At 49.5% G+C, this 9,616-nt stretch overlaps 1 long non-coding RNA gene across 1 annotated transcript; it reads left to right on the top strand.

Moving 5' to 3' along the window:
- Window positions 1-1,515: 1,515 nt before the first annotated feature.
- On the top strand, window positions 1,516-9,054 carry LOC125424967. Its single transcript, XR_007243305.1, has 3 exons — window positions 1,516-1,615; window positions 5,104-5,145; window positions 8,729-9,054. It is a non-coding gene; the product is annotated as an uncharacterized LOC125424967 (long non-coding RNA).
- The last annotated feature ends 562 nt before the right edge of the window (window positions 9,055-9,616 follow it).

The following is a 9,616-nucleotide window of genomic DNA, read 5'->3' as shown; positions in this document are numbered from 1 at the left end:
CTTGTAGTCGACCCACGCGGTCAGCGTAAGAACGAGACGAGACGCGGAGATAACATCTGGTGGAGATCGCCAGCAGCGGGAGACCGGAGGTCCGTGTTCCTAGCGAGTCTCCCGTCTGCCGGTTCCTGGCACCTTTTATTGTTATCCTATTGGGGGCGTGTGGGAGGGAGGACCGGGGGGGAGTTCCGGGAGAGCGGGAGGTCGGGAGATCATCATGTGATGCATGATCTCATCTGGCTACGTGCGGAGAGGAGCGTAAGCGTCTGAGCCTAATCCTCACCTGGGGGCAAGACCATTGTCCCTGCGCCCGGTGATTGAGCCAGGCAGTTCATGACCCGTGACTCATGGGGGGATGAGGAGTGGGGGTGCGGTGCGACCAGCAAGGCCGTAGGTCCGTTGGCGTCCCAACGTTCTACCACGGTGCTGCTGGGTCAGCAGTGCATTACTACACTTCGTTTTTGCCTTTTCCGCTGTGGTGCTTCTTCTGCTGCAAAGCCAGAATTTAATTTTGTTTTAAAGGTAGCCCTGCCATGCAATCCTTAGCAGAATTAGACTTTTGACTTCAATGAACTTATAAGAATGTAACCAGGGGCTATAAGAATGTAGGGGGAGAAAATGTCGCCTGGGTGCTCCCCCCCCGTGACCTCGCCCCCACCCCCCATTACCTTTTTTGTCAGCTGAAAACAGCTTTCTGATGGCTGAAAAAGGACCAGGCTATTGGGGCAGGGCCAGGCTTGGCGAGGGGAGAAGGGGGTGGAGGCCGCCCCACCAGTGCGCACCCAGTGTACGGCGCACCCCCTTTCCCCCTTATAGCTTCACCACTGAGTGTAACACTGATCTGGATGGCCCAGGCTAGCCCAATCTCACTAGATCTTGGAAGCTAAGCAGGGTTGGCCCTGATTAGTACTTGGTTGGGAGACCACCAAGGAAGCCCAGGGTTTCTGCGTAAAGGTAGGCAATGGCAGACACGCTCTGAATACCTCTTGCCCAGTGGTGGGATCCAAAAATTTTAGTAACAGGTTCCCATGGGGGTGAGATTCAAACTGTGGCGTAGCGCCAATGGGGCTGGGCGGGGTGTGAAGGAGGCGAAGCCATGCATTCCGGGGGCGGGGCATTCCTGGCTGTGGCTGTGGCAAGGACGCAGCCACTGCACCGGTCCTTGGGCGGGAAACGAATGCACGCAGGCGCAGGCTGCCACGCACGCCGGTGCACCTCCTGCCAGACTGCTTCAAGTTCTGCGCGCTACTGCTGAGAGGAGGGGCGTAACTAAGGCCAAAATCACATGGCAAAATCACCCATTAGTAACCCCCTCTCGGCACACACAAAGAATTAGTAACCTACTCTCGGGAACCTGTGAGAACCTGCTGGATCCCACCTCTGCTCTTGTCTTGAAAACCCTACAGGGTCACCTTAAGTCAGCTGTACCTGGATGGCACTTTCCACCTTCGTTAGTTATTAAGACAAGCATTGTTTGTCTGCTAGGGCAAGTGAATATTTATGACGGACTTCCAAATGTTCTGTCCTATCCTTAGGTGCTCCAAGTCAGAAGGATGAAAATTCCAAACAGGTGAATCCAACTTCTCCTGTATATGAAAACACACTCCTTTCTGAACAGGTGAGACCTTGAATGAATGGCGGAAGCTTTTCACTGCTGAGGCTCAGTTTCTTTATTTAGCGTATTTAAACACTGCAACAGAGAGGTACGTGCCCTTGGTGTGGGACTTTGGAAGCACACGGCTTTTGATTTAACTGAGCTGCTTAGCCACTCAAGACACCTATCTGTAAGCTGATTTGCACGAGTGTCTGACCATTTTAACTAGGATGTTGCATATGAAGAGAAGATGCCCCCCTTTTTCTCCTGTAAGAAGACTCAAAGGGGCTTACAATCTCCTTTCCCTTGCCCCACCTTCCCACAACACACACCCTGTGATGTGGGTGGGGCTAAAAGAGTACAGAGGAACTGTGACTAGCCCAAGGTCACCCAGCTGGCGGGTGTTGGAGTGCACAGGCTAGTCTGAATTCCCCAGATAAGCCTCCACAGCTCAAGTGGATGAGCGGGGAATCAAACCCGGTTCCCCAGATTAGAGTGCACCTGCTCGTAACCACTATGCCACTGCTGCTCTCAGTGCTAAGTCTTCTGGCAGAATGCATTTGCCTCACTGACACCTCATTCCAATTAGATTTTGAGGTCTTCTTATACAAAACAGAGTTGTAGATCTAAGCCCAGTGAATGTACAGCGTAGATCACAGTCCCCTACGCTTTTGAGCCTGCAAGCGTTGTTGAAATTTTGACACAGCTTGGTGGGCACAGCCACAAAATGGCTGCCACAAAATGCCTGCTACAAGAGGATGAGCCAGCCATAAAATGGCTACCCTAGCTTCAGTGGTGGGATCCAAAAATTTTAGTAACAGGTTCCCATGGTGGTGGGATTCAAACTGTGGCGTAGCGCCAATGGGGCTGGGCGTGGCATTCCGGGGGCGTGACCGGGCATTCCTGGGCGGGGCTGTGGCAAGGACGCAGCCGCTGCGCCGGTCCTTGGGCGGGAAACGAATGCACGCAGGCGCAGGCTGCCACGCACGCCGGTGCACCTCCTGCTAGACTGCTTCAAGTTCTGCGCGCTACTGCTGAGAGGAGGGGCGTAACGAAGGCAAAAATCATGTGGCAAAATCACCAATTAGTAACCCCCTCTCAGCACACACAAATAATTAGTAACCTACTCTCGGGAACCTATGAGAACCTGCTGGATCCCACCTCTGCCTAGCTTACTTCCAGACCCACTATGAAAAATCCTTCTGCTGTGGTGGCGGTTGCTACCAAAGTAACATTTTTTTTAAAATCTGCACAACCTCACCTGTTGTAGTCCATTTTTTCTAAAAAGAAAAAAAACCTCTTGGTGGGTGCCGGGAAAAGTATTAGCAGGCACTAGGGTTGCCAACTCCTTCCTGGGCACTGAAGGGAGATCGGGGGAGAGGGTTTCCAGATCCAGGTTGGAAAACTCATGGAAATTTGGGGATGGAGCCTGGAAAAGACAGAACCTCACTGGAGTACAATTTTCTCCCGAGGATCTGATCTCTGCCTTCTGAAGATGAGTTGCAATTCCAGGGGATCCGCGGGTTCTGAAGTCTAATAGATATCTATTAAAATATATACATTTTATTGCACCACTCTTTACCCTTAGCAGAAAAAAGCTGTACATTAAAATATCTCAATAGAAAATATATTTACATATCTAAAAACACGTGAAATATCCCAAAATACGTCAGAAATAGTCGCAAGGCCTCAACTGTTAGGATCGTACAGAAAATATCCTGGAATGTGGTACGAAAAGATCTGACGCGTTTAGGTCCCACTGGACCTTCTTCAAAGGTCAATAAATAGCCCCCCACATACACACACAGAACTATTATCAATCCATACAATATTATTGGCAGTCCAGTATGTTTTATGTTGGTCAAAAAATGGTGTTCCCATAGGTATCTAAGGCAAGGTGACCAGACGTCCCGCTTTTGGCGGGACAGTCCCGCTTTAAACTAATTTGTCCTGCATCCCACGGGGTTTTTTTTACTGTCCCGATTTTTGGAAGGCTGCTGCACTGCCTTCTGGGGCGCTCCCCTTTTCCTGCCTTGTGACAGGGCAGGAAACAGGGGAGCGCCCCAGAAGGCAGTGCGGCAGCCTCCCACGCTGCCGCACTGCCTTCTGGGGCGCTTCCATTTCCCTCACAGGGCGGGAAACTGGGGAGAGCCCCAAAAGACAGTGCGCTCCTGCGGCCGCACGTTTGAACGCCCTTCCACCCCGATCCTGGTTTAAAAAGGTGACAATCTGGTCACCTTAATCTAAGGTTTATTTTATGAATCTTACAAAGTTCCCATTCACTAGGTAACTATGGCAGACCTGCCCTGGACTGCCATGTGGTGTTCTAGTGGGCATCATGCCACCCACAAGTACCATGTTGGGGGTTCCTGATCTATTTTAAGAAGAACTGGTTAGGGTTAGGTTTGGGATAAGGTTAAGGTTAAGGATAGGATAGGATAGGATAGGATAGCCAGTTAGCCAGTTCAAACACTCCATTCCCAGCAATCGCTGTGCATATCATGGCATGTGTTACAGAGAATGAAGGGCCCTGTTCAATGATGTAAACTTGGAGCTAAGTCTCTTGCTTCCCCACATCATCCGAAGCCCTAGGGCTCGTGATGCACCTCCCATCTGCTTGCTGTTGTGTATTGCAGTGTCAAAACTCCAGATGTACCCATAGGAGCAAAAGGTTTGGGGCCCTTGGCTCTGACCTATTGTAGTGGTGATTGCAATTTCAAGATGCAAAATTTTATCATAAATGGAAGAAGGGAGGAGCTACAGTGAGAACCGGGAGGCATTAATGGAAGTCAGGAAAACACTGTATTTAACAATAAACAATAACATTTCCTTTGTGTGCCCCATGTGATTGAAACCCCCCCCCCAACTTTCATGCAGTAGCGTAACTAGGGAGCTCAGGGGGGTTAGAGCCCTGGGCGCCACTTCCTAGGGTTACATGGGGGCAGATTCCAGGGTTGCCCCCACTTCGCAACTAAGCCCCCACTCCCAAATTCCATTGGTAGTTCAGGGGTTGGGTGTAGTTATAAGGGGGTGAGACACAGTTGTGGGGGGCAGTGCCCAGGGTATGCCCCAGGTGCTATTTGGCACAAGTATACCCCTGCTCTCATCCTTTATGTTTCCCATAAAGATGTGACCTCAAACACATTGTAACTATTGCTGCACGTACCTTGAAGGGATGTTGTGTAGCTAAGGTAGGTAGGAACAACACAATGTAGCACTGAACTCCTTGAATGTACTAGAAAAAAAATGGATGACTAGATAAATTATATCTCTGCCTCTTCTTGCCTGAATTGCATTTTTATTTCTGAATCTCCATTACTTTTTTATTAGCATTGTGAGGGGTTTATTTTTTTTTCATGAACATTTTAAATGTATTCCTGTCTCTCTATCTGAAATAAATACTAGTGCATGTTTCTGAAATAGTTTGAAATAAAGAAACAGAGGTGGAAGATAGATAAGCTACTGATCTGTAATGCGTAAATGAACTTCTGTGTCTTCCTTGCTGGATTCAGGCCATGCCGAAGAGTTCTTCAGAGATCAACAACACGTACGAGGTGAGTGGAATTGTTGTGATTATTATATCACTCTTATTACAAATGCAGAGTTTGCAGTAATAAAGAGACACAGGCAGTTGCTTATTGTTACCAAACTTTGCTAGACTAATGCGGGAAGGGAACACTTTGATAGAAAATAAGAAAATATCTTTCTGGCTAGCGACATTAGCTAGCTACCTTTTTGCTATCACATGGCTATTTCTCTACTCAAGAGCATGTGCAGAGAGAGAACAAAAGATATATACCTATATCCTACATGCAGTCCAGCATGTATGCTATGCCAGGGCTGATTGACTAATAGGGGTCAACAGGGGCATAATGCCCACTGGGCAAAGTGGGCAGCTGCCCAGGGCACCACCTTGTGGGGGACATCAAAATGCAGGGTTCATTTTTGGGTATTTTTAGTGGTTTTCCATTTTTGGCCTGCAGAGGGTGCAGTTTTTAGGCCTCCCATGGGCAGCCACTCCACCACGACCAAATTGTTTTTGCACCAGGACATTGGTGCCTGCAGGGGGTGCATTTTTAGACATATCAGCACCAAAATTTCAGCATATCATCAGGAGACTGTCCTTATGCTACCCCCCAAGTTTGGTGAGGTTTGGTTCAGGGGGGCCAAAGTTATGGACCCTCAAAACTGTAGCCCCCATCTCCTATTAGCTCCCATTGGAAACAATGGGGGATGGGGCACCCCCTTTGGGAGTACATAACTTTGGACTCCTTGAACCAAACCTCACCAAACGTGGGGAGTAGCATAAGGACAGTCTCCTGATGATACACTGAAATTTTGGTGCTGATATGTCTAAAAATGCACCCCCTGCAGGCACCAATGTCCTGGTGCAAAAAAAATTTGGTCGTGGTGGAGTGGCCACCCATGGAAGAGGGGGCATCCAACTCAGGTTTTGCCCAGGGCTACAGTTTGCCTCGTTACGCCCCTGGGGGTCAATTACCTGGTCACTGACTTCTGACCTCACTAGATAATTAGCATGAACAGTGTTCTCTTTCATTACTGAATTGTGGGGCTTGCTCTTGCAAAATACCAAGAGGAGTCAACTCAGACTTCATCCTCAGAAAAGGTACGAGACTCTGAAAGAGCCCTGGAATCTTTTCCGAGTATCAGACGGCAGGAGCGAGGTCGTGTAAATGATCCCCAATGCTTTGCAGGGGAAGACCGGCTTGGCCTGTGCCGTATTTTCAAATGTTTTCTGGTATTTGGTTCTCCTTCATAATCGTGCTCTGCTTTCCATCACGAACGGCACCAACCCAGAGGTGTAGCTGGGCTATACTGCGCCCAGTGCACACTCGGTGTTTTCAGCCGCACCCCCAACCGTGATGCCGTGCCCCACCCCCTGCCCCCCTTACCTTATTGAAGCCGTGCAGGCTGGAGACGCGGCCTGTTCCCTTCAGGCTGAAAACGGCCTGGTGGAAACTACACTTCCCATGAGACCTTGGTGCTCGCAAGGTCTCCTGGGAAGTGTCGTTCCCATAAGGCCGTTTTTAACCTGAAAGGAACAGACTACTTCTCCAGTCTGCACTGTTTCAATAAGGTAAGTGTGTGTGTGGGTGCTGCGGGGAGGCTGGGGCAATTTTCCGCCCCCTTCCCAGGTGTGCGCCCAGTGCAATGTGCACGCCCCGCCCCCTGGTAGCTCTGCCTCTGCATCAAGCTTGATAGCAGGGTTAATGTTGCCAACTCTGGGTTGGGAAATTCCTGGAGATTAGGGGATGGATCTGGGCAGTGGAGGTGTTTGGGGGGGTGGGATCTCAGCAGGGTATTATGTCACTCTTCAAAGCAGCTGTTTCCTGCAGGGCAACAGAGTTCTGTGTTCTGGAGGTGAGCTATAGTTCCAGGAGAGCTCTGGGCCGCAACTGAAGTCCATAAGGAAAAAAGGGCTGATACACCTGAAAGTAATCAATAAACTATTCTGTACCTTTAAGGCTCCAAAAACCTCCACAAAGACCATTTACTCCAGCAACAATCTTTCACAGTGACATATCTCAAACAGACAAAAAAAAAACTTCTTTATGCTAACATAAGTAATCCCTCTACTCCAGCAATAATCTCTTACAGTAATTGGGGTCCTCTCAATTAGAATAAGTGGTGGGATTTATTTATATATTCATTGATATATCAGATTTAATATACCACCCCATCCCCAAAGGGCTCTGGGCGGTGTACAACCAATAAAACAATCACATTACATCATGATAAAAAAACCCCAACATTTTAAAATACCAGTTAAACGCAATTAACAACCAGCTCCAACCTCCATCTTAAAATCAGATGATGACATAGACCAGTGATGGCGAACCTTTTTGAGATCAAGTGCCCAAACTGCAACCCAAAACCCACTTATTTATCACAAAGTGCCAATACGGCAATTTAACCTGAATACTGAGGTTCTAGTTTAGAAAAAACGATTTACTCTGAGGCACGCGTTACTTGGGAGTAAGCTTGGTGAAGCAACCGTGCAACATTTCTAACAGGTGAATCACAATCCTAGGGGGGTTTACTCAAAAGCAAGGCCAGCCTAGATATGTGTAGGGGGGGGGTGATTTTCCGCTCCTCCCACATGACGAACTCTGTGCGCGCGTGCCCACAGAGAGGGCTCTGAGTGCCACCTCTGGCACGCATGCCATAGGTTCGCCACCACTGACATAGACAATGGACTCATCGGGTGGTCGAAATGATATGGACAAGCCAGTGGTGGGATCCAAACATTTTAGTAACAGGTTCCCATGGTGGTGGGATTCAAACAGTGGCGTAGCGCCACTGGGGCGGTGCGGGGCACGATGGGGGCGTGGCCGGGCATTCCGGGGGCGGGGCATTGCTGTGCGGGGCTGTAGCAAGGGTGTGGTTAAACCAACACCTTGAAGACAATTCAGAATTCTAGCGGAAGCCGATCATCCCAAACAGAAGAGGCACCATGGAGAAAAAAGATAAACTAACCTTTGCGTGTGGATCATTATGAATGTATGACAAGGTCTTTAGATGGAGCCATAGAAGCAGTGCACGAGGCCTAACCCAACCCGGGGGCTAGCTAGCCCCTTGTATAGTATTTACTTACGAGGATATAAAGAAGGCTTTTTGTCTGTTGGAGATATATTACTGCAAGAGGTTATTGCTGGAGTATAGTGTTTACTTATGTTAGTATAAAGACGTTTTTGGTCTGAGATATATTACCGTCAAAGATTATTGCTGGAGTAAATTGCCTTTGTGGAGGTTGTTATGTTTGTGTGTTTGGCAAGTGTTGTTTAAGTATACTGTGTTCCACAGAACCCAACGGGAGTCCAGCAACCCTGAACAGAAAAACAAAGCAAAAATTCCCCCAAATGGCTTTCATCTGGGACACAGGTGTCAAACTCGCGGCCCTCCAGATGTTATGGACTACAGTTCCCATCATCCCCTGCCAGCATCATGCTGGCATCATGCCCTCCAGATGTTATGGACTACAGTTCCCATCATCCCCTGTCAGCATGATGCTGGCAGGGGATGATGGGAACTGTAGTCCATAACATCTGGAGGGCCGCGAGTTTGACACCTGTGATCTGGGAGATCCCCACTGACAGATCTCAACTTTCTCCCCAGGAGTTGAGACACGGAAACCAGGCTGTGTATGATCAGCTGAAATGGTCACCGAAGGGACCCTCCAACTCGAGTGGAAGTCGACACACCAGTCCAGTGGCCCTTCCGCGCTTTGACTCTATCATAGAATCATAGAGTTGGAAGGAGCCAAAGAGGCCTTCCAGTCCGACCCCTTGCTCAATGCAGGATCGACCTGAAGCATCCCAGACAAGCGTTTGCCCAGCCGCTGCATAAAGATTGCCAGTGAGGGGGAGATCACCACGCCCCTAGGCAGCTGGTTCCACCGTTACAGAACCCTGACTGTAAAAAAATGTTTCCTAATATCCAGCTGGAACCTTTCTGCCCACAATTTAAACTCATTGTTGCGAGTCCTGTCCTCTGCTGCCATCAGGAACAAAGAGCAGCAGCGGATCGGCAAGGCTGCCATTGCTGGCCGGGAGGGGGGACGGCGGAAGAGGACATGATCAGAAGGGGCAGGGGCGCCTTAAAAGGCAAGGACGCATGAAGTCGTTACGGGCGACGCAAGGAATAGGCGAGACGCAGCGATATCATCCGGTGGAGAGAAGCCAGTGGCGATATAGCGTGATCCGTGGATCTGGCTACTCTGCCGAGCTGGGGTCCCTGGCACCTTTTATTAAGGGTTTTGGAAAGGCGGGAGAGCGGGAGAATGTTGCACAATACATGACTCATGGGGGCTGTGTGCGTGCGGGAGGAAACGTTCCTGTCTGGGCCTAATCCATACCTGGGGGTACGCACCTTTTGTCCCTTTGTCCAGGACATCTTGTGACCCGTGAGTCACGGGGGTCTTGTGACCGGTGAGGGTGCTTGCCCAGAGGGCAACAGATGGCGCAGGCATTCCTGTGCTCTGTCTGAAGCTCTGCCGGGTTCGCT

This window comes from Sphaerodactylus townsendi, unplaced genomic scaffold, assembly GCF_021028975.2.
Source record: "Sphaerodactylus townsendi isolate TG3544 unplaced genomic scaffold, MPM_Stown_v2.3 scaffold_1624, whole genome shotgun sequence".
Taxonomy (NCBI): Eukaryota; Metazoa; Chordata; class Lepidosauria; order Squamata; family Sphaerodactylidae; genus Sphaerodactylus; species Sphaerodactylus townsendi.
The sequence above is the reverse complement of the archived record's forward strand: the minus strand, read 5'-3'. Positions and strand labels throughout refer to the sequence as shown.